Raw genomic sequence first — 23,259 nt, 5'->3', positions numbered from 1 at the left:
AACAGAAAAGCAGCAAATATTTCACTAAAAATAATGACTGGCCCTCCGGAAAAGAGATGTTACCACATAGGACAAACAACACAGAAAAATCCACCAGTGCAAGGGATTTCTGACATAAATGTTCCAAAAATCTGTGTCCTGCCCCCCTAAGCATTGTTTATTTTCAGATACATCTCAAAACAACATTTTCTCAAACTTTAAAAGATACACCAATTCAGTAAAGAGCCTATTATACCTAAAACCCACTGACTTCAATAGGACTTGAGCACTGTTTCGTTAATCACGAGCTTATATGTTTTGCTGAATTAAGGCCAGAGACAGCACTTGTCCATATTAAGGATGGACTCTTGCTAAGGAATTTTTAAAACCCCTCACCCAGACCCGCACAAAAATTGCTTATTTTAATTAAAGAATTTTAGTAACCTAAGCCTTTAAAGATTTCACCCTGGTTTAAAATGCCCTAAAGGCCATTTTTCTGGCAAAGCAGATGGAGTTCTGAAAGAAAACTTTGTACTCTTTAAAATTCCCCAAACAAACAATTATGTCTCTTTAAAACTAGTGTTTGCTAACAATGTCACTATACTCAGCTATTTTTAGGTGCTGCTAAGTGATGGCCTCATAAGTGCATACAACTCCAAGCAATACAACCCAGAGGTTTCTTATTAGAATAAGGGTTGGAGGCTAGCTCTCAGTTGTGTCAGTGATAAGATTTCACCACCATCACCCCCCATCCTTTCCTACTCTACAAAATCTTAATTATAGACTGAACATGAGACCTAAAAGCCAATGGATCAAGAAATATCCTGCCTATTTTGTGTAAAATCTGGAATATTTGTGCCACAGCTGGATTAGAAAGAGGTTAGTCATTCAATAATTTCAAAGAGAAAAAAATTCTCAAAATACTACATCCCCACCCCACCCCCTCTCAAGGTTTGAGTTAAAGGACATATGTGTTCTCATTTAGCAATGCAGACATTTCATACCCACCTAAATCAGATGTTGCCATACAGACTGTTTGGACAAAAGTAGCTAAATGTGCTTGGTTACTACACCATTAAATAAAGCACACAAAGGACTTGCCATTAACTTTTTTGTCCCTTAACAGGCAGAGGTCATTAATAACTCATAACATTGTTAGAGACAAACAAAATACCTAAACTTCCCCATTGCTTTTCTATAGGTTTCATCTCAACAAAAGCAGCTGATAGAATATTACTCTGCATTTCCTCATACCAGAATAGGTCACACCTGCACTGTGTTGTCAAATCATACCACATTGGTTCACTGGGTAAAAAAAGATTTAAGGGCTACTCAAGTTTGTCCAAAAAACAAAAACAAAACAAAAAACCAGCCACCACCACACACAAAACAAAACAAAGAAAGCCACTGGATTATGTTGTTTAGGCCCAAAACGTGTGTCTCGCTGAATCAATACAATCTCACCCCCAGGCAAAACTTTTTCAAAGTGCCTACTGCTCTACAGTATGAATAGCTGATTTGCCATTTGTCTTCTGCTATTCTGGATTTGATCTTTGGACTGTTATATGGAACTCACAATATGTTAAGCCTCTGTGCTAAGACTGGGCATCTATATTTTCTCTTAAATGTTTTTCTCCCTTGCTCAGCAGTCAGGACAGCTTTATGAGTTACTTGAGAAGGGAGTAGTTTTGGTTTGGTTTTTTTTTAAACTGAGTTCATGTTTATACTCTTTGCTCTGACCATTTTATTTGGAAGATACCTCTAATTTTCTCCAATTTTAGTGCAACTCTTCCAATGAGGGCAATTAATGTACTGATGAGGAACATACCTACCACTACCAAAGGAAGGTTTTGGAGGGAGGGGGCACACATCAAATCTAACTCTTTTCTCCAAACTATTTTGCTAATCAGACAAAAAGGCTGAAAGCCTTCAAAAACAGATTCCCCAGGATCATTACAAAATCCAGAACGGACAATGAACGTAGTGCTCTTCAAAAATATTCTGGAAGGCACCATATGTTTTTCAACTCTGTTGTCATCACAAGGGAAGTTGATTGTTCCAAGGCAAAATTTTAAAGTTCTGGCTCTTAAGAAAAAGTGACAAGGCAGCACAATGACTAAGCAGGTTTAACTGACAATATGTGAGTGACACAATGAAATGAGATGATATTTCTGGGAAGTGAAAGGAAGCATAAATGTTCCTTAACCAACCCTTCTGGTCTGGCTCCTCTTCAAATAAGAAACATTGAGCCTAGAAGACCAAAATCCAGCATGAATGGAAGCCATTGGATTGACAGCTCTACAGGAAGTCAGGCAGCTTCTTAAATATCAATTGTGATGACTAAATTTAAGCTGTTCTTAAAATTTTGGCTCTAACGTACTTTGTAATTTTAAAATACTTTTAACAAGAGTAATAGGATAATACTAGGATACTGTTGTTTTGCTGGCCATGCTCTTTTGCTCTGGGAAGTATCTATTCCTAATTTACTTGTCTATTCGTTGTTGTGTTATGGTCTAAGTGGGGTAAGGCGGAGACATCAACTTTTAAATCGAGTGTAGCCACAGCTAGTTTTTCTTTTAGCAATTGGTTGCATTGAATTCAAAGGAGGAAGGAGGATGACGAAAGTATCATTAAGCACATCTACTTTTTATAGAATTATTTCTCATTAACTGATGTCTCTTTATACAATTTGAATTAGAGTGCAATTTAGATTTTATATAGTACCTTTCATATATTCCAAATAAGCATTACAGTCATAAACTGAAAATTGGTAGCATTGTTGATGTTTAGGGAAACACTGAAGTCATAAGAGGCTCTTAAACAGTTCTCACACACAGCCTTCAGAATTAGAACCGGTTTCAATGGGGAAGAGAGCAAGTTAGTCAGAACAGTCAGATTTATCCTAGACTGTTAGAATTATTATTCTATTAAGATAATGTTGAAGTAAAAAGAAAACAGTACAGATTTTAAGCATAGAAGTTTCTGGTTACCAGGGAATAAGGTACAGATTATCAAGGGGTGCGAAATTCAGTTTAGGAACGGGTGGCGTAAGGAATACATAATCTGCAATCTCTCCGATTGGGGGTAAAAGTTTAATGGGTCAAAGTACAGACATTGAGATATGGGGGTATGTTGTTCATATAATGGCTATGTTCAGGTGTGGAGTATTAAGGAGTGGATACGATGAGGAGGATAGATTTACCCTCATTTGGTGGGATTTAATGTTCAGTGAGTTTATGGTTCCAGTTCATATGGTCCAATGGAAAAAGCCTCTCAGTCCCTTTCCCTTTCAGTTGATGCATGATGTCGTACCGGCTCACACCTCCTGGTACTGTCGGTGGCCGGTGATGTGTTCGATGTATATGTCCCTGGACCATCGGATGGTGTCCGAGACCATGAGGCGCCGCACGAGCCGTGTATAGCGTCGACTGATCCCACAGGTCCACAGCACACGCTCGTTGCTGGGGTCCCAAGCGCCCAGGGCTCTGACGATCAGGGCATCCATCTGCACCTCGTAACCCTTCGCTCTCAGGGTGTCGGCCAGGGGGGGCGTATTTTTCCAGCTTATGAGCTCGGGCTTCATGGAAGGCCGGGGTCCTGTTCTCGAAGGAGACATGACATCAACGAGGATGATCTTCCTCTGGGCCTCGTCGGTGACTACCACGTCAGGTCGCAACTGGCTGTCAGTACCGGGGATGGCACAGTTCACGGCGACCTCCCCCAGGCGCGGTGCGATGGCTTTCACCAGACAGTTCTGGATGGCGTTGTGGCGCAGCTGCCAGGCTCTGGAGTGGGGCTTGCAGCTGCACAGGACATGGGGCAGGGTCTCGTTGGAGTAGCCGCACTTCCTGCAACGCTTGTGTCAGTTCCCGTGGCGGACGGCTCCATTGAGCGGGATGCAGTTGAGCCGGGCATGGTGGATGAAACACCAGTTGGCGAAACGGGTGAAGCCGCCCCCGGCGAGGAAGTGGTTGCTGGCATCCCACCTGCTGGTCAGTTCGAAGGCTTTACCCTGGTCCGGTTTACACTTCAGGGTTTCCATGTACAGTGAGTGGATGGCTGCCTTCAGGGTCCCCTCCAGCATGCCCCTGGTGCTCGGGGTGACAATTGTCGTTGGACCTAATCTGCAGCACCAGGACTCCCAGCTCCTGGCACTCCTCGCACAACTTCCAGCGGCAGCCGATGCGCTTCCCCAGGCGATGTATGGCATTGCGAGCGCAGGACCACAGTGAAGCGATGTTGCGCCCGTCCCGTCCGAATTCGCCATCCAGGAAACCGCTCTGGAAGGTGGCGGTGTCTTGGTTGGAGGGGGCTCTGCCAATCCACTTCTTTGTTGTGTCATGGAGGGCGTTTGCCACGATGTTCCTTACCATGGAGTCGGGACACGTCAGCATGCAGAAGGCGAGGGTGATCGCCGCGATGTCACACAGGTCGCCCATGCGGTGAACATTGGCACCACCATGCCTGTGGGTGATGTAGACCAGCTGGTTGCTGGCTTTCTGGGGAAGGAACAGCCACTTCTTCACCAGCTGCCAGACGATCCTGTCTGCCTTGTTGAGGGGCACCTTCGCCACGGCAGATCCCTTTAGGACAAATGAGATGCGGGGGATGAGGAAGGTGTTCAAGGCGTTTATCTTCTGCCACGGTGCTAGCAGGGAGGCTTCAATCTTGGTGGCATCCTGCAATATCTCCTGGATGGTATCCTCGGGTGTCTGCTGGACATGGAAACCCGTCGGCGTGCCGAGGTGCTGGTACGCCTGCCCCTCTGCCAGGGGGATGATGGGCTCGCCCTGGATCTGGAACTCTGTCGTCTGCACTGAGTCCCTTTTGCTGCCGTTGATGTGGAGAGTTGCGCGCTTCTTTGCATTGAAGCGGAGCCCCATCCAATTGGCAGCTCGACTGGTGGCATCTAGCATATGTTGGCGGTTCTCTGGATCATCCGCAGTCAGGACCAGGTCATCCGCATGAGCCAGGACACTCACTCTCTCACCATGGAGATTGAAGCCATCTGTGACATTGGAGATCGCTCGCAGCAATAGCTCCATGGCGAGGTTAAAGATGATGGGGCTGAGGGGACAGCCCTGCTTAACTCCGCTCCAGATCGGGATCTCGGCGGTCTCCCCTTTGACCGAGCGAATGGTGGTGCTGTATCCCTCGTACACCTCTCGGATCACACAAAGGAACTTTGCTGGCATCCCAAACTCCTGGAGCGTGGCAAAGATGTGGTGGTGGGGCATGGACCCAGAGGCATTAGCCAGGTCGAGCCACGCTATCGTGCACTGCCTCCGCACCCTTCTGGCTGTTTCGATGGTGGTTTGGAGGACAAATTTGTGTTCATAGCAGACCTCGCAGGACATGAAGCCTTTCTGGATGGAGCTGATGGCTCCCCTGCTCACCGACCACTCCGTGATCCTCAACGCCAGGCAGCTGGCATAGAACTTGTACATCGTGGAGCAGAGGGAGATGGGCTGCCAGTTGCTGGGGTCATCCCACTCGCCCTTCTTGTACACCAGTACCGTCATGGCCTTCTTCCAGGAGCTGGGAGTACGGCAGAATCGGTTGCACTGGTTGAAGAGCATGGCAAGGACCAGGCAGCCGGGATCTCGCTTTTTCAGGAGGCTGTAGGGGATGCCGTCTTTCCCAGGAGCTGTGTTTTTTGTTTTTGAGAGTCTGGCCATCACTTCCTTGGGCGTATAGTCAGTTTCCAGGACACCTGCTTTGTCGACGTGGGGCGGGGGGCAGAGGCACTCTGGGCGCTGCACGTCATTCCGGGCTATGTGGTCGAATACATCCTTGAAGTAGCTGTAGAGACACTCAGATGGGATCATGCAGTAGGGCGAGGTCCCATCTAGGATCTCTCTCATGGCCTTGGAGCGGTTTGCCCGGTACAGCTTTTGGATCCTTGAAGCCGCTACTGGATCGTTGCGGCGGCTGGCTCTACTTCTGCTCCCCTGGTGGTGGTGTTGTGGTTTGCATCAGACGTTCTGTGGGCAGGTGGGGCGTTCTCCTGGTTCGAACTTCTCCTGGGAGCGATTTCTGCAGACAGTTCTTGGGTGAGCCTGTGTATGAGGAGGTCGAAGTAGTCAAAGGAAGCTGCCGCTTGTAGCTCCTCGGTCCAGGCAGTCTGCCACGGAGTGGCAGCCCTCACCATCGGCTGCTGGCCCTCATGGTCCTCGACCTCATCTGGTGCAGGCTCAAAGCCTGCGTGGTCAGCCTGCCATCTATCTCATGGGTCAGGATTCCCTTCGGTTGGGTGCTGGGGCGGGATCTCTGGCGGGATGCTGGTGTTGCTAGAGGTCGGAGAGACGCAGTCTGGCTCGGAGGTTGCTGGGACACTGCTGATCCTTCTATGAGTGGCTGCTGCCTGGGCGGTTGCTGCTGGAGTGTGAGATCTCCTGTAGGCAGTGTCCTGCAGAATGGACTTGGGGGCCGTGCTGGGCCGTCTGGCAACGAAGGCCCGGTGCTTTGCTGTGGCTGCAGGGCTGGTTCCTCCAGTAACGTCTGGAGTTTGTAGGGCGATCTGGGGCATGGTGCTGGCTCCTCCGATGGCTGGAGCTCGCAGGGTGGTCTGAGGCTTGGCACTGGCTCCTCTGGCTGCTGGAGATCGTAGGGTAGTCTGAGGTGTGGCTCTGGCTCCTCTGGTGGTTGGAGTTTGCAGGGCGGTCTGAGGGGCGGCGCTGGCTCTTCCGGCGACAGGATCTCGAGCAGCTATGTGCGGTGGGGCGCTGATCCTTCTGGGGATGGGGACGTGCTGGACAGGTGGCAAGGTAGCACTGAGTCGTCTCAGTATGGAGATTTGCTTGGCGACATGAGAGGGTGAGACGGGCCTCCTGCTGGCGAGAACCTGTGTGATGTTCCCTGAGGCAGCTGGTACCTTCTCGATCGCAGCATCCCGTTCCGCTGGCCTGGCGACAGGGGCAGGCTTCTTGCAAGGTCGCTTTTCTTTGTTGAAGCTCAGGAGCAGCGGCCCGGCGTGCAGCAGGAGGGCTGGGAGCCAGGGCAGGAGACTCTGTTGTTCCCTTGAGGCGTTTCCTGCAGGCGACTTGGTGCGTCTTGCATTGCTTCTGCGTCTCGAAGGGCAGGCTGCAGAGGGCACAGCTGAAGGCGACCCGCTTGCTGTGGCATCTCTTCAGGTGCCTGGTGACGCCACCGAGGAGGTGGAAGCTTTGGGGCGGAGAGCAGATGAGGCAGATGAGCATGTCCGCAGCGAGGGGATACTGCAGGTAGATGGTGTCCTCATTACCTTGCAGCAGGGGGGTTCCAGCAGCATCAGCAGTATCACTGGCTGGTTCATCCTGGTGTGGGCGGGTAGGGTCAAGAGGTCCGGCTGGGGGCTCAGCAGCTTCTTACTTATAGACACCCAGAGCCAAGCAGGACCTTAACATCTTATCTGAAATGTGGCACTAAACTTGCCCCCAGCCCTACCTCTCCCCCATGCATAGTACACTGCAATATCTTCATTGGCCTGAAACCCAAATCCTGGCATGAAACAGGAGCCTTTCAAACCAGGAGTGAATTATACAGATCAGTCCAAAAATTAAAAAAAATATTAGCAATAGGATGTCGCTATTCCAGTAATTAATAGTGATTTAGCCTTAAACAAGCCTTACTATAAAACTAAGGAAAAACTGAAGAAAAATGAAGTATAGAATCTAAATTATCAGGAGTAAGGGGTGGGGGGAAGCTGCCTACAAATTCTCTCCTATTTTGAGAGCAACATCTATGCTATCCATGCAGAGCCAAAGCCTTCTAATCCAGCAGGCTGAATACATACTAGTCATTCAAACCCAAGAATGTGTGCATAAAAGGAATTTCATTCAATTAGTCTCTGTTGTCCTCTTCATTTTATGCTCTCTGCAAAAGTTCTCAGTCACATGTTGCTACCATTTAGCACTCAGGTCAATCTTTTTGCCTCCCATCACCACTAAATACTATAAAACATTGAAGACAAATACGCAAGAGCATTTAAATGAAAGACCATATGTGCAGAAACACATTAAACTGTAATTTAGTCACTAAACAGCCCCATTTCATGCACAGAGCAAAATGAAATACAGCACAATGAAACTAATTATCAATAGTTTGAGCTCAACATTAGGAGACCTTGTCCAGTAGTTTAGGGCTGAAATTTGACCTAACTTAAAATAGTTATAGTTTTATGGAGAATGTCTTTCATATTCTAATTTTTGTAGGTTATCATTCAATATTTTAAATGAGATTTATCATAAGAAATCAACAGGCTGTATTTTGTACTATCATTTTATCTAGAAAAATTAAAACTATTATGTCAGAGGAGATGGAACAAAAACAGATCAATATTTGTTACACGTAAAAAGAAAACTGAGAAAGTCTTAACTTAAACGTGAAATATTATAAACAAAAGGGTGTGAAAACACATTTGAAAGAACCTATGTGTAGGGGGTTTAGTCAAGTCACTGAAGAAGGATCATCAAAACTATATCTACCCAATCTGTTATATAACAATTCTAATATTGTGTCTGAAGAGAAATGTTTAAAAAGTTTGCTGAAGGTGCACGGCTCGTGTTGTGTCAAATAAAGGCATAGATTTAACTAAGGATTTCCTCAGCTAAAGCACCCTGTTCACCAATTAATTTGGCATATTTATGGACCATAAATGCTATAGCTAATGATTCAGTTAGTTCACACAGTGTGAGAGAAGAAAAATCAGAAGAACTGCAGTGTGTGGGACTGGGAAGATGGAGGAAGGGTAACAAAACTAAGAAAGGATCATTCTGCCTACCTCACTGCACCTCAGAAGTTTAAAAAGATACAACCACACAGTGCAGTGTCACAGCAAACCTTCTAGCACCAATGGCAACTTTCTTTCGCTCTCTCTTCCCTGCTTCTCTAGCCTGCCCAATTATTACACTTTGTTTCTAAATTACAGGAGCATTTCATAGGGACACAAAATGGAACAAAGCCAATCTTCTCAGAGCCAATTCTGAGTAGGTCAGTCTTGGCTCAGTAGCAAACTACAGAGTGCAGCAGGAGACTCAAGGCCTTGCCCCCCTCTTTCCTCCTCTAGATGCCGACTTGCTTCTGGCACTGAGGAAAAATAACTTACTGGTGGCCAACAAGGTCACCACTAGAGATGCCAGCAGCTGCCAACAAGCCATATCCCTAAGCAAACTAAGAGATGCTCTGACTAAACTACAGAAATTTATAAAGGATGGAGCCAAACTGTCCCTTAAAATACGTTTCCTTTTCTTCAGACGTTAAATGAAAGTACTAGAGAGCCCAGAAGACCAAAAATGTCTATCCAGAGATACAGCAAGGTCAGCAGTAGTGGGAACATCCTTAGCCCAGCAATGTGCTTCAACTCAGAACCACCTCTAGTAGTGAAGGCAGTTCAGATTCCAAGCCTGTTTCTCCACTCTGCTGCACCAGTTGTATTCTGGTAACTTTACTGAAATAAATGGAGCTACACTATTATATAAAACTGATGTAACAGAATTGAGGATTTGGTCCTTCAGGTATCTACTAGAAACATGACAAAGACCACTCACTCACACTTCACCCACCTCAGAGAGATGGCAATGACTTCCAAACATTACTGTCCTCAGCTGGGTTGAAACCAGAGCCAGACACAAGAGGCTTTATATCAGAGTGTCACACAATATCCACATCTTTTGACCCCAACTTTTATTCATGCAGGAGGACTATGCAGACTTACACACATGCCACGTGTGTTAGGCCAACAATTAATAGTCATGAAAAATGAATTTGCCATTACCTGATGATCAGTTTACTCAAAGTATTTCTCTTCATAGAGCTCATGGAATGCAAAAACACTTTCTGATATTTGCATATTCCACACAATCAACTCTCTATCTCAAACATATTAAATGCACTCCAGAAGTCTTGGGGGGGAGGGGGTGAATGATCTTCTACTCTAACATACAGAGACATGCTACTTCCTACACAAACATCTAGAAAACCAGGGCATGGCCAGGCAACACCCAACAAAATAGCCACAAGGACGCAAGAGATTTAAAAATAAAAAATAGAGACAGACACGAGCTAGATTATACCCTTGGGATCGGCATACTAAGGGGCCCCTCTGTACACAATCCATGTGGCTCGTGGGACAGAACGCAGGTTTTTTCACTGTGTAGTAGGGGAGGGTATGTGCAAATTCTGACCCCCCAACCCACTGGTCAAACTCCCCCAGTAGAAGAATACAGAGGGAATTCAGATACTCTCCTACATGGAATTTTCTGGTTCCTATATAGGCATTTTCATAAAGGCATCTGATCTGGCCCAATCTCATTGTTGGACAAGATGTTTCTCAGTTTATTGTTGTTTTTTTAAGTAGTCCAAATGAATTATTTGGCGGGGGGGTGGGGGGAAATGGGGGTGAGAGTTATGTTCTGTATCCCCTCTTAGAAGAGGAAGCTGCTGATCTGACGTACTTTAAAATCAAAAGGTGTACTGACAGCCTGGGACTTATGACTTAAAGGTGACAATGCCACCCCCTGCCAGGACCTGTCTCCCTCAGAAATGCACTTATTTTAGCTTGCCTTACTTCATTTAGCTCTGCTCTGGGGCTAGTTGCTCCCTTGGTTATATGATTTTAAAAAACCAACAACAACAACTACTAATAATAAACCAAGCCACACGAGTAACTAAGGAAGATAACTCTGAACCAGTACACCTGGTGTGATCTTGATTCGCCCTAACAACCTCCATGGTCTGTCATGTGATTTGTCCACTTGTGGTGGTCAGCATTCAGGGCAATGCCCATGATTTCCCACTTGTTAGTACAGCACCAGGCAATAATGGAGTGAAAACTGGCCTCCCCAGCCTCGGTTTCCTGGTGAGCACTGCCAAACACTAGTTTTGCAATCACACAATACAGTATGGGGCACATCACTAATTAACCACTCTTCTCAAAATGCAGCATGGGGATGCACGGGACTGAGTATAGACAGAGAAATAATTTAACAGAATACCCTAATGGTGCAATGGGCTGTGTCGGGGCAGAATCCCAAGTTCTAGAGTTCATTTCAGGATCAGAACCTAGGGAGGGAAATGATCCGTTTCTTTTGCCATTCGGTAGGGTTTACATGGAATCTGAGGTGGGGAAGCCACTTCTCATCTTCAGCCTGAGGGCAAAGGTACTGGCCAGTCACCATAGCCACAATTTTTAAGTGCAGGTCAGTATCGAGCCTTATAGCAGTAAACAACAACATTTCACTTTTCCACACCAAGTTTTTGTTTGCTTAGCAACAGGATTTTGCCTCACCTGCAGGTACAGGAGCCTGAAAATTAGCTGAAATTAGTTTATCAGCTGGACAGTACATTTGAGACATAATAAGGCTTCCAGAGATCCTAAAGGGACCCTAAATTAGCCCTCCAAAGCCTTAGTGAGCTGAATTATTTAGATTGAGAGAAGGAGGAGCATATTCTGCTCTTGGTTACACCAGTGTAAATCCAGAAACTTTACTTGGCTCCATTCACCCTGCGTACCGCCAGCTTCTGCTGGAAGAAACTGAAGCACAGGGTTCTCACGGCAGAAAGCATGTTTGGTGCTGGAGTTTACAATTGCATAGGGGAGCTATAACCACAACTCCACCAAAGGGCCTGTGACTGGCAGTGACGAGAAAGTGCGTTGTTTTGGCTGGACATCCAGTGTGCCCAGCAGTGGTAGCACATCCCCTGACAGATGGGCTCCTATGGAAGGTTAAAACTACTTTCTACCAAGGTCCAATGCCCCTGCTAGGATAGCCATCCCCACTGGACCAAGAGTGTGCACTTCACGCAGTCAGAGATGAAACAAGCCCATTTACTTCCACAGTTGCACCAGAGTAACTATGGACTGATTTTGTCCCAATACTTCCACTTAGAAACAGAAAACTGGACCCGTCAAAGATATTTATTTTGAGTAAAAAAACCAAACAAAAAAAAAAACCAAACACCCCACAAAACCCTGATCTAGAGAAGGAATAAAGTACACTGGATTTTTAGAAACTTGCACGGTCTTTTTAGACATTAGCACATTTAATATTAACTCCGCCCCACAAAATCCTGCTGCTGTCACCTAGAACTTACACTTCCTTCTCCATTACTTTTGCTGTATTTAAAAAAAAAAACACAAACACACTCACTCTATCAGGATACATGCAAGCACCACTGTAATAGGAAGCTTACTGCATAGAATACATTAAACCTCTTGCAAATTTCTATTTTTGTATGGAATGTCTGCTACCACCACCAACAAGCATATCTGGTCATTATATGAACTCTTTGGGATAGCATATTCTTTAAAATTGTCTCCAGTTTCTAAAAGCTGAAGGGGGGGGAAGGGGGGGGGAGATTCCTCCCGATTCCTCCCACCACCAAAAAACCTCTATATGCTTTTTAAACATACACACTTCCCTCATATTTCATCTCAGGAATAGGCTTGTGAACGCTCCAATTTCAAGTGAGCCAGCAAGGTGAACACCAACCACACAAAGAAATTAATCCTTAACATTTCTCCACCCTCCCCAAAAATACACCCATTTAAAATCCAACTCCTGCTTGTTCAGTTGTCACTTCATAAGTCTGTGTCCACCAAACCATATGCTGCCAGGAACAGAAACACATTCTAAAAGCAAGATCACCCAAAAAAAAAAAAATCACAGAGAGAAACTGAAAACATCTTTTCAATGAGAAACAGCTCAAAATGCCTCCAGCAAGTTTAAAGTGTGCATATATATTTATGTTATAATGGATATACACCGAATGTTTGAGCAACAATTAGCCATAGCTGAAACAGTAAAATGTAGTAGCGATGCCCCTTTCATCTGGCGGGTGGGGGAAGATGAAGAGAAAGAGAGGGACAAGAGAACACATGTATAATCAATTTGAACTGAAATAACGTACAAAAACATATTACGTTTTTTGTTTGTTTGTTTGTTTTACAGCTTAGTGCCCTTCATCTTAGATGTAGTTTACTAGTGTTGAACACTGAAAACACCACTGCTGGTCAGGTTATGCAATAGACTTGTCACATACACCTTATTCAGCACATGTTGATGTGTGGAGGTGTTTCCTTCTCCCAGGGCTTCTTAAAACATTCAGAAAAAGATTCCAGGGAGGGCTTGAAGTAATATAAAACACCAATCAAGCTCGTTTTAAAATCACTATATTTAAAATGGAATCAAACTAACGTTTCACAGGTAATTTTTTTTTTAGATTCTACATCAACCTCCATTTTGTTGGCTTGCTTACTTAAAATATTTAGTAAAGTTCAAGGCAGTACTTTCACTCATTTTTAAAGTTTTGGATAGTACTGTAAAACAAGATGTTTTTTTTTAAACTTCATTGTTTTAAATAATTAAAAACATTTGAAATCATGAATTCAAAATACTGTTTACTAAATTTGAAAGGGTCAGAAGCACTTATTGTTCCTGGAAGCAAAAACAAAAAAAGTCAACAAATTCCCAAAACAGCCCTAAAAGGTTGTTTTATTTAATACACATTAATGTAAACAAATGACCTAATTTTTTGCTTGTTTTAAAAATCATGTTTTTTCCTTCCTCACACAAAAGGAAGCCCTGCTTTCTCTCTCTGTCCCTCTCCTTTAAAATCTGGGATTTAAGACAGGTGGCTATGTACTTTTTCCAAAGGTGAATTTAAAAACAAAACAAACCAAACCACACACAACCACAAAACAGCTTGCAGTGTTTAAGAGAATCAAAACCCCACAACAGTTAGGATCTGGTACTTTTTTAAAGCCTAAAAAGTGTCTCTCACCGGCAGCTCATCTGTCCCCCCTTTCTTCCCATATGAGGTGGGGAAGGGGACTGCCAGGGCCAGATAAACAAACCTTCCAATAAAAAAAAAAAGAGGGGGGAATAAAAGGATTGTGGGGAAGATGAGGAGAGAGCATGAAATAATACCATAGTCCCATCACTATTAGGAGCTTCCACCACCTTCCCTCACCCCAATTCACTGAACTGCTATCTCTCTCTTCTCCTAGGGCCTACACGCTGAAACATACACACCACCACCAAAAGAACACAAGTCAAGAAAACTACAAAGCAAAACATTGGGGAAGAGGAGCAACCCACCTCGGAGATCTTAAAAATCGCTTGCAAAGAGATCACAGATCGCATCTTCAGCCCACCCTAGAGTGGTGTCCCTATCGCACTGGAGCTAAACAGGGGGTGACCTTTGTTTGTGCGGGGCTGCCCCTAGGAACCTAGGAAGAAAACTCCCCCAAACCCTTTTGCCAGCCCCCTCCTTCCTCTACTTTCTTTTCAACACTTACTCCCCCCCCCCGGTTTGTTTCCTGGAGAAGGAAAAAAAAAGTTACCACCAGCTTCTTCGCTGCTGGAGCTGCTGCCAGACCCAACTTTCTCTCCTTCCAGCCGCTGGGAAGCTCCAGGCTGTTCTTCTTCTTTAAAACTTTATTCTGATCTATTTAAGGGGGGGGGGTGGGTGGGGGGGGAAGGAGGAGAGAGAGGAAACGTTTGGATCTTTTCTCCCCCCCCCCTCCAGATGGCTTGAGAAAACGAAGGGGGGGAAGAAGAAGAAAAAAAGCTGCGAAGGGAAAAGAAAGTTTAAAAGGCTGAGGTTTCCAAAAGGAACCACACAATTACTAATAAATGGCTAGAACAAACAGACACAAGGGGGGGGGGGAGAGAGAGAGAGTTTTGCTGGTCAGTAAACTTCAAGCTGCTGGGATGAGGTCATTGGTGTAAAAATAAAGAGATGGCGTCATTTGAAACCAATCCCAGTGAATGAACTCAGCCGGGGGGGGGGGGCAGAGGAGCAGGATAAGGAGACAGCAGCAGCCACCTCTGGCAAAGCAGCCTCGACTCCTCTCTCTCTCCCTCTCTCTCCCCCACCCCAACTCTGCTGTGTCTCCCCCCCACCCCCAGGACATGCTTGAAGTGAACCTAATGCTGGTGTCACGGCAGTGCTGTCTGGCTTTTTTCTCTCGGCTTGAAAGGGGGCGGGATTCACATTTCTTCCCCTTGGACTCCTGTTTGAATACTTGGTTTCTGAGGCAGCCCCTGGGAGGAGCCTGGAGAGCCGCGATACAATGAGGCAGCTATTCAAATGAGTTGCGGCTGCTCCTCTCCCTCCCTCTTTCCCGCCTCCTTTCCTTGCTATCTCTCCATCCTTCCCTTCTCACTCCTACCGTCTTCCCCAGCCCCTGCCTTCTCCTTTCTTCTCTCCCTTTGCTTCTCCTGCCCGCCTACTGCTCTCCCTGCCTCCCCCTCTCCTTCCTCTTCTCTCTCTCTCCTGGGCTTTATCTAGCCCCTTCTCCATCCTCCTCTGTCTCCCTTTCCCGCCCTCTCCCTCACAGGCCCCTTGAAACCAACCCTGCTAAGTGTCAGCTGGGCCATGTCTACACTAGGGAAGTTTATCACCAGCCCCAGCCCCAATTCAACGGTACCCTTAACACAAGCAGGAGCCCTTGTATTATATGCTCACAACACCCCTGTAAGGCAGGGGACTGCTATTAAGCCCATCATAGAGATGAGGAATGGAAATACTAAGGGTATGTCTACACTTAAAACGCTGCTGCAGCTGTGGTAGTGTAACACTGGAGACACTACCTACGCTGATGGGAGGGGTTCTCCTGTTGGCATAAGGAATCCATCTCTCCGAGAGACAGTAGCTAAGGCAATGGAACAATTCCTCTGTTGACCCTAGTGCTGTCTACACTGGGGGTACGGTTGGTATAGCTACATCTCACCGGGGTGTGAATTTTTCACACCCCAGAGAGACGCAGCTATCCCGATGTCAGTTCTTCGTGTAGATCAGCCCTAAGTCATTTGCCCATGGTCACACATGAAGTCAGTGGTGGAGCAATGAATTGAGCCCAAACGTTCCCAAATCCTAAACCAGTGCCCTAACCACTGGGCCATGCTCAGGAACCCTAGTCCTGCTCTACACTAGGATATTAGGATGGTATAACTACGTCACTCAGAGGTGTAAAAAATCCACACCCCTGAGCTACACAGTTCAACTGACCTAGCCCCTGGTGTAGACAGCGCTAGATTGACAGGAGAATTCTCCCACTGACCTAGCTACCATCTCGTGGGCAGGTGGATTACCTATGCCAACAAGAGAATCCTTCCCGTCAGTGTAGGTAGTGTCTTCACTGAAGCGCTACAGTAGCACACTTGTGCTGCTGCAGCATTCTAATTTGAATTAGTAGACAAGCCCCTAGTGTAGACAAGGTGGTGTAGACATTGGTTCAATGGGACTACTCATGGAGTAAAAGTACAACTCAGCATGAACAAGGATCAAGCCCTAAAAGGGGGAATTAATTACCCCTCCCTTTTCTGTTCATTCTTCACATTTTTTAAACTAATTGTTTTATTGTGACACAGGTCCCAAAACAAATTCAAAATAACCTCACGGTACACTGCACGCTGTGCTAGATAAATGATAACTAATCATAATTGTTCTCCCTGGCAATAATCGCTTCAGGTGACTTTTCAAAATGTGTACTTATCAATTTCAAATGATTTTACATCAAATTATAAGTAAAACAAAAAAATAGCCACAAGGCTCCTGGTCCCTCAGCTGACTTCCCAGTAGAGCATCCTTGTGTCTGCAGGGAGCCCTTTTGACATCGTTGCAAGATCAGGGCCAAGAGCGTAGAAATACTTTTCTTTAAAGAAAAATTCCTTATTTAAAACAACAACAATAAAACCTTGAGGAAAAGAAATTGAAAGTTAAGCTGGAACATCTAGATATACTTTTTATATCACACAAAGTCATTACACATCACACCTCTGCTGTATCAACAGATGCAAAACCTGCAGATACCACCTGCTCTGATGATCAAAACCCCCACAAGACACCTTTCAAAATCCAAGGGTCCTACACATGCCTATCACCATGTGTAGCGTATCTCATCCAGTGCACTAAATGCCCCAGTAACAACTATGTGGGTGAAACCGGACAATCACTATGCTCTCGAGTGAATTCGTACAGAAAAATAATAAAAGACAAAACCACCATATCACTCGTGGGTGGACACTTTTAACAAAACAATCATTCCATATCTGACCTCTCAGTCCTCGTCCTCAAACAAAACCTGTGCAACAGATTCAAAAGATAAGCCTGGGAACTTAAATTCATAACTCTCCGAGACACCAAAAATCATGGTCTTAATAAAGACACTGGATTTACAGCTTATTACAACAATTTGTAACCTACTAACCCTCCTCTGTCCTATTACAGTAGAGATGTTAACTGCTTGTTTCACCTTTGAATGGTCTCTTGCAACATTGATTCAATTAGATAAATTCATGGAGAGTAGGTCGGTCAATGGACAAGATAGTCAGGGACTCTACCCCATTCTCTGCTTGTTCCAGAACCTCTGACTGCCAGAAGCTGGGACTGGATGACAAGGGATGTACCACCAGGTAATTGCCCTGTTCTCTTCATTCTCTCTGAAGCATCTGGCACTGGCCTCTGTTGGAAGACAAGACATTGGGCTAGATGGACGATTGGTCTGACCCAATATGGCCATTCTTATGTTCTTAAAAAAAATCAACAGTAGTGCCTAATTTATCTTCTATTATACTGAAGCACCAGCTTTGTATGGTCCAGGTTGAGCAGCAGGTTCTGTTTAGAGGTAGATACTTCTAAGTACTCTAAAATCTGCATGCTTACTTGGATTGTCTTGAAACTTTCAGTGTCTCTTAGGGGTGCTTAGTAGTGTTAGTGGTCCAGACTTGGGGGGTCATTTGAGCAAGGTGTTCCTGAGATAAAGCCCCTGAAAGAACAGCATTTTATAAAAACTATTGGTTCTTCTAAGTTATAATGCTTTTTTTGCACACATCTGGGCTCCAAATATGTCTGATTGTCCCCCAACTGATTTCAGTTACTTGACATTTATCTCACTAGCACATGCCACTGCCCCTTTGGCGAAGCAATATTGAAAATGTTATTGACCATAGAATTTAGCTCTTGAGAACAGTACATGCTAAAACTCATGAATCAGAGAGATTGAATGTGCATGTGCAACAAGACTGCAGCAAGATGCTTTCCAGGCAGCCTGAATGTTGCTACTCTCTGCTTCTGTTAAGGGTTTGGGTTTTTCACTTTGCACTGCAAATTTAGAAGAGGCTCTAACTATTTTCTGAAAGATAATAAATACAATGTACAATGAACAATGTAACTGAGTCAGGCGGTTCCTGATACGCAGTCCCCTTAACATGAGATGCTCATAACATTTTTAAATTCTTATACCTTTTTGGGGGCCAAGCTAGGGAACATGGAAGAGACAGAGCAGCACTGGGTGTCTGAGGGACCAGTGCTGAGAGTGTGAGGGTTGGGAGAGGAGGGGGGGACATTGGGAGTGGGGGAGTAGCAGGGAATAAGGGGAGAGGGATTTGCGATTGAAGAGAAAGGAAGGGATTAGAGGGAGAGGAATAAATTGGAAAGGGTGGTGAGGGAGAGGAGTTGGGGGAACTCAGGTCAGGGGGAAGGGATGGGGATGCGAGGAAGTGGGAGCGATAGCATGGGGGTGGTGGCAGGGGTAGTGAAGGGGATTAGTGACACCACCACCCTATGGTCCCTCCAATCTTACCAGGGGTGTGGAGTGGTGAGGAGAATGGAGTTGGGGAGGTGGGAGGGTTAGGAGCTGGAGTGTGTAGCCAGGCTTAAAGCACTCGGGATGTGGGAGTGGGACGTGCAGCAGCAGTTTGTGCGTGAGGGGCTCAGAGCAATGGACGTGTTGGAGGGACTGTTGGAGGAATTGGAGCAGTGACAGGGGTTTCTGAGCTGTTGGGGTTGGCTGTTGGGCAAATAAGGGTTGGAGCAGTGCGGGGGAGGGAGTGTTGGAAGAGTGCAGGGAAGAGTGGGGTGGAGAGGAAGTGGTCAGAGCTGTGCTGAGATGTTGGAGGGGTTTCAGATCTGTCCCCCCAGGTCTAACGTACCCAACCATCAACAAATGACAGCTGCTCCTTTTTCATATGGTGGCTGGCCCCAAGTGCCATAGGAGCTGAACACCTGACTCTGTAATGTATTTATCCTCACAACACCCCTTTAAGGTGGAGAAGTGCCATCATCCCCATACGTCACACAGGAAGTCTGTTGCAGATCAGGGAATTTAACCCAGGTTTTCCAAGCCCCAGGTCCTACCTACCGGGTCATCCTTCTTCTCATGCTCCTGTGATGTCTGCCCCCACCCACTTCAAAAACTGTGCCCACTGACTCCATGCTACTCCCTACAGAATTCCTGCAGCCTCTCCTCCACTCCTCAGTCGGTGTATGCCACGTTGGCACCTGCCTGTCAGTGGGGAGGACAGCTCGGGAGGGAGAACCAGGCTGTGCCTGACAGGCAAGAGACATGGGAGACAAGAAGATAATGCAGGGGTGGTGAAGGGACTAACATGCAGCCAGTTCATTCTGTGGCCAGGGTAATCATTGCCAGGGAGCCAGAGGCCGGGGAGGGGGAGAGCTGGGCTGTGGTAAATGGGGATGCTGAGAGAGCATTTTTTAGAAAACAAGGAAATTAAATGCCCCGTTGCCCAGTGGTGCCTGGTGCCCTTCCAGAATGTGAAGAGTGATTAAACTTAAACCTCTGAAAACCAGGAAATACAAAGTTAAGTTACACACCACCCCCACAACACAACCTTAAGTCTACCCTCTTTGAGCAATGCCCCAATACATCTGTAACACACATGCTAGTACTCTACTCTCGCAGATGTTACACATAACACTTTGGGAAGAGATCACATGAGCCCTATAGAACACAGTCTAACACCTTCTCTTTGCAAAGGCAAAACTTTGGTTTAGGTCAGGCATAGCAAACAGGAGCTACCTATACCTGGCCTATACTCAGATGCTGAGCCTACTCCTCACATACCACCCCAGACTTGATAAATGTTACCATGCCCTCACCCTTGCCTAAAGGATTCTTGCTGAGACATTGCCTTCACTTACCCATCACTGAACCCTGGAGACCACTGTCCTGTGTGCCATTGGACTGCCACCAATCTCCATGGCAAGAAGATCACCTCAGCAGATCTACAAAACTCAGTGGTGAAACGAGGAATATTCAATCCTTCGAAATGCACATACACCGCTTGCAATGTCACAGTAACAGCTCTATCAAGCTGCTTCAACTAATCCCTCCACCCTTCCTTACAGCTACACCTAACACAGTGAAGGGAGTTGGAATGCATGTAGATAAATGCTGGAATTCAAACCCATGGAGCGCCACACAAACAATGGCACATTCTCTTAGAATTTCCTCCTATCTACTTATCGTGACACTCTCCTTACTGACCCGTTCCCAGGGGTTATTGCCAGCTCCAAGGAGAGGAATTAAGGTGGCGTGTAGCTTAACTTTGTGTTTCCTGGTTTTCAGAGGTTTAAGTCTAGCCACTCCCCACATTCTGGAAGGGCACGAGGCACCACTGGGCAACCGTAACCCTATGTTAACGGTGTTTTGGGGGCATTTAAAATAACATTCATCTAAAGCACTATAACAACTTATATGTGACAGCATCTATAGCACAGTAAGAGACAATCTGTGCCCTGAAGAACTAAATTCCTTCACCCTGCAAACCATTAGGCATATGCATACTTTATTTGCATGAGTAGTCCCATTGAAGTTGATAGGATTACTAATGTTAATAAAATTAAGCATTTAAACAGGTGCTTGAAGGATCAGGGCCAATCTGAGACAAGAAACAACATGTAGGTGTGACAAACAACTGCAGGTGGGAGGGAGGATGAGGCTAAAGAAAATAAAATCACGTGATTCTATACGTTAACTATGGGGATTCCTAATGGTTCCCTATTAGCTTAGATTTTTAAATAAATACATAAAATAAAATCATCTGTTCTGACTGATGAACAGTCAAATCACCATCAAACATCATGGTTTCTTGTAGGTATAACTGCACAACTGCATCTGGAGAAGGCATTTGAAGGTGGAGAGTATAGCAAACATTATTTACAAAGAACAGCATAATAAAGAATTGTTCTTAAGAATCAGCATATACAAGTACTTTATGGAAATAAATCTACTGTCACCTGATAAATATATTAACACTCCTGAGAGACATAGTTAAGCTGACCTAAGCCTTGGTGGAGACACCACTAGATCAATACAAGAATTCTTCCATTAACCTAGCTACAACTTCTTGAGGAGGTGGATTTACTACAGTGATGGAAAGCTTCCTTCTGTTGCTGTAGGAAGTGTCTACACTACAGCACTATAGCCCCGTAACAAGAGTGCTGCAGCTGTGCAACTGCGATGCTTGTAGTGTAGACATAACCTCAGATCTATTAAAGAAAAAAGCGAGTTACTGTTCATGGTTAATGTGGGAAAGAAAGGCATGAATTCCTCTGAACAGTAACTTGCTTTCATTTGTATGCTTTCATTTGTATAAACAATAAAGGAGAGAACACCCAAAAATCAGTATTATGACCTCAGCAGCAAAAACACAGTAAGAAAAGGTCACTGTTCTCTCTGAAGAGCACCTCATTGTGTGAATGCACCAGCAAGAACATTTTCAATTTGGTGCCAGACCAATTGCTAATAACAGACAGTAGAGCATGTCAGGAAAGACAGGTGAAAATATCAGGTTACATGGAAAAAAAGCTTGTGAAGATTTTGGAGCCTGGAATTTTTTTTCTCAGGGTGCAAGGCTAACTCATGCCTATTTTAGAAACATTCAAGAGTTCAAAAATCTAAGGTGGAGGTGGGGTGAAGGACTGATCATTTATTTTTACTCTCTCTTCTTGATTGCCATTCAGATGTGCAGGAACTATTTTACTCCTCTGTATTAGAAACAGATACTCTTATCTAGTGGCTAGAAAGCTGGGTTGGAAATCTCACAAGAATGGACTTTATCAAGAGATTTTCAGTACTCCCTGCTTCCAGTTAGGCTATATATATATATATCAAGAGAAGTCTTCCTGGTTGTATAGTGATACTTGTATTTTCATCTCTGGCTAGAACCAAAAAGTGCAGAGGTGTTAAAAAGTGAAAAACAGTGGGGTACAAAAGTAGATCTTTATTAAAAAAAAACAAACAAACACCCTTATAAAGGGTTGACTTGAGTTTTGGGTGTAAAGAGAAGAGAAAGAATGTCCCAAATGTCCCTAAGGTTAAAGTACAGGACTGGAAGTTAGGAGCTCTATCTTCTATTTCTGGATCTTCCATAGACTTCCAGTTACTTTACTGGGGTTGCACATGCTTACCTCAGATCTGAATTTGTCCATTGACTCTCCAGTCATTGAAAATTCATTTCAGCCCACTGACCATATGAGGATGAGTTCCAGATAAAAATATGTTGACTAATATCCCTGTGATTATCAAAAATCCTAATTAAAGTAACATGAAATCAACTGGGGATGGGGAATTTCCAAGATGGGAAATTCCAGCTGGAGGATAAGGACTTTTTAAGGTGTTTCCTGGGAACCGTTGACATTAAAAAAAATTAGACTAGTCAGCAGATGCACCAAAGAATACCCTTATAAGGATAAATCCTGTTCGTGTACAAATCAGTTGGAATAGTAAAGTAAATGTAATTTATTTAGTAAAATAATATAAATGTAAATGTAAATTAAATGTAATTTGGCTCCCAAAGTATAAATGGAAAAATAATTCTCTAATGGAAATGTTTGGGATGGTCTCATCTAATTATTAGTTTCAAGTAAGTGCATGTTGAATCACTTCTTATTTTTATAGAAGGAGCTATGTCAAACGATGTCATATTTTCAAGTTTAAAAAACCATTCATTGTTATAACTGAGTTTGGCATCCTAAATAAAGTTTAATTAATGGTTTCAGCAGGTGACTGGGTATCAGGATTCCTGTGTCTATTCCTGCGTTTGACACTGACTCACTCAGTGACCTGTGACAAGTCCTTTACTCACTCTATGCCTCAGTTTCCCCACCTGAAAATGGGAATAATATTTACCTACCAAATGTTACAGCATGGTTACAGGAGATATATACAGAACCTCCAGACAAAAAACAATGTTAAGATGGAGTTAAGGTTGAAGGTATGTACCAGTAACTTAACAGTAAAAAAATATTGCAGGGATGGTGTTGTTATCCCCAAACCAAGCATTATAAACTCAGAAAATGCAGAGTTAAATCTATACATAAATGAAATTCAAACTAGTTAAGGTAATAAAGGCCCAGCTAGACAACCTTAACTCTGTAGTGAAGTGAGTTATGCAATAATCATACAATGATGAATAAACCATTTTAGCATTAGTAGTTCCAGATTAGAGTAAACTGATTTTTAAAGACACATTAGATTTTTTTCCATATTTT

General features: G+C 44.7%; 1 protein-coding gene across 2 annotated transcripts in view; it reads right to left on the bottom strand.

Annotated features, from left to right (window-relative positions):
• DUSP16 (dual specificity phosphatase 16) overlaps positions 1 to 14,735 on the bottom strand; it is a 98,538-nt gene extending 83,803 nt beyond the window's left edge. The window contains exon 1 of one of the 2 annotated variants that reach the window (XM_084617302.1): positions 14,303 to 14,735. The gene's annotated coding sequence lies outside the window, so the exon portion shown is untranslated. Of the gene's footprint in view, positions 1 to 14,057; positions 14,131 to 14,302 lie in introns of those variants that run through there. The other variant, XM_084617305.1, reaches the window with a different exon arrangement.
• Between the last annotated feature and the right edge of the window lie 8,524 nt (positions 14,736 to 23,259).

This window comes from Lepidochelys olivacea (assembly GCF_965140295.1).
Source record: "Lepidochelys olivacea isolate rLepOli2 genome assembly, chromosome: 1".
Lineage (NCBI taxonomy): Eukaryota > Metazoa > Chordata > Testudines > Cheloniidae > Lepidochelys > Lepidochelys olivacea.
Note: the sequence above shows the minus strand (reverse complement) of the source record. Positions and strands in the feature narration are given on the sequence as shown.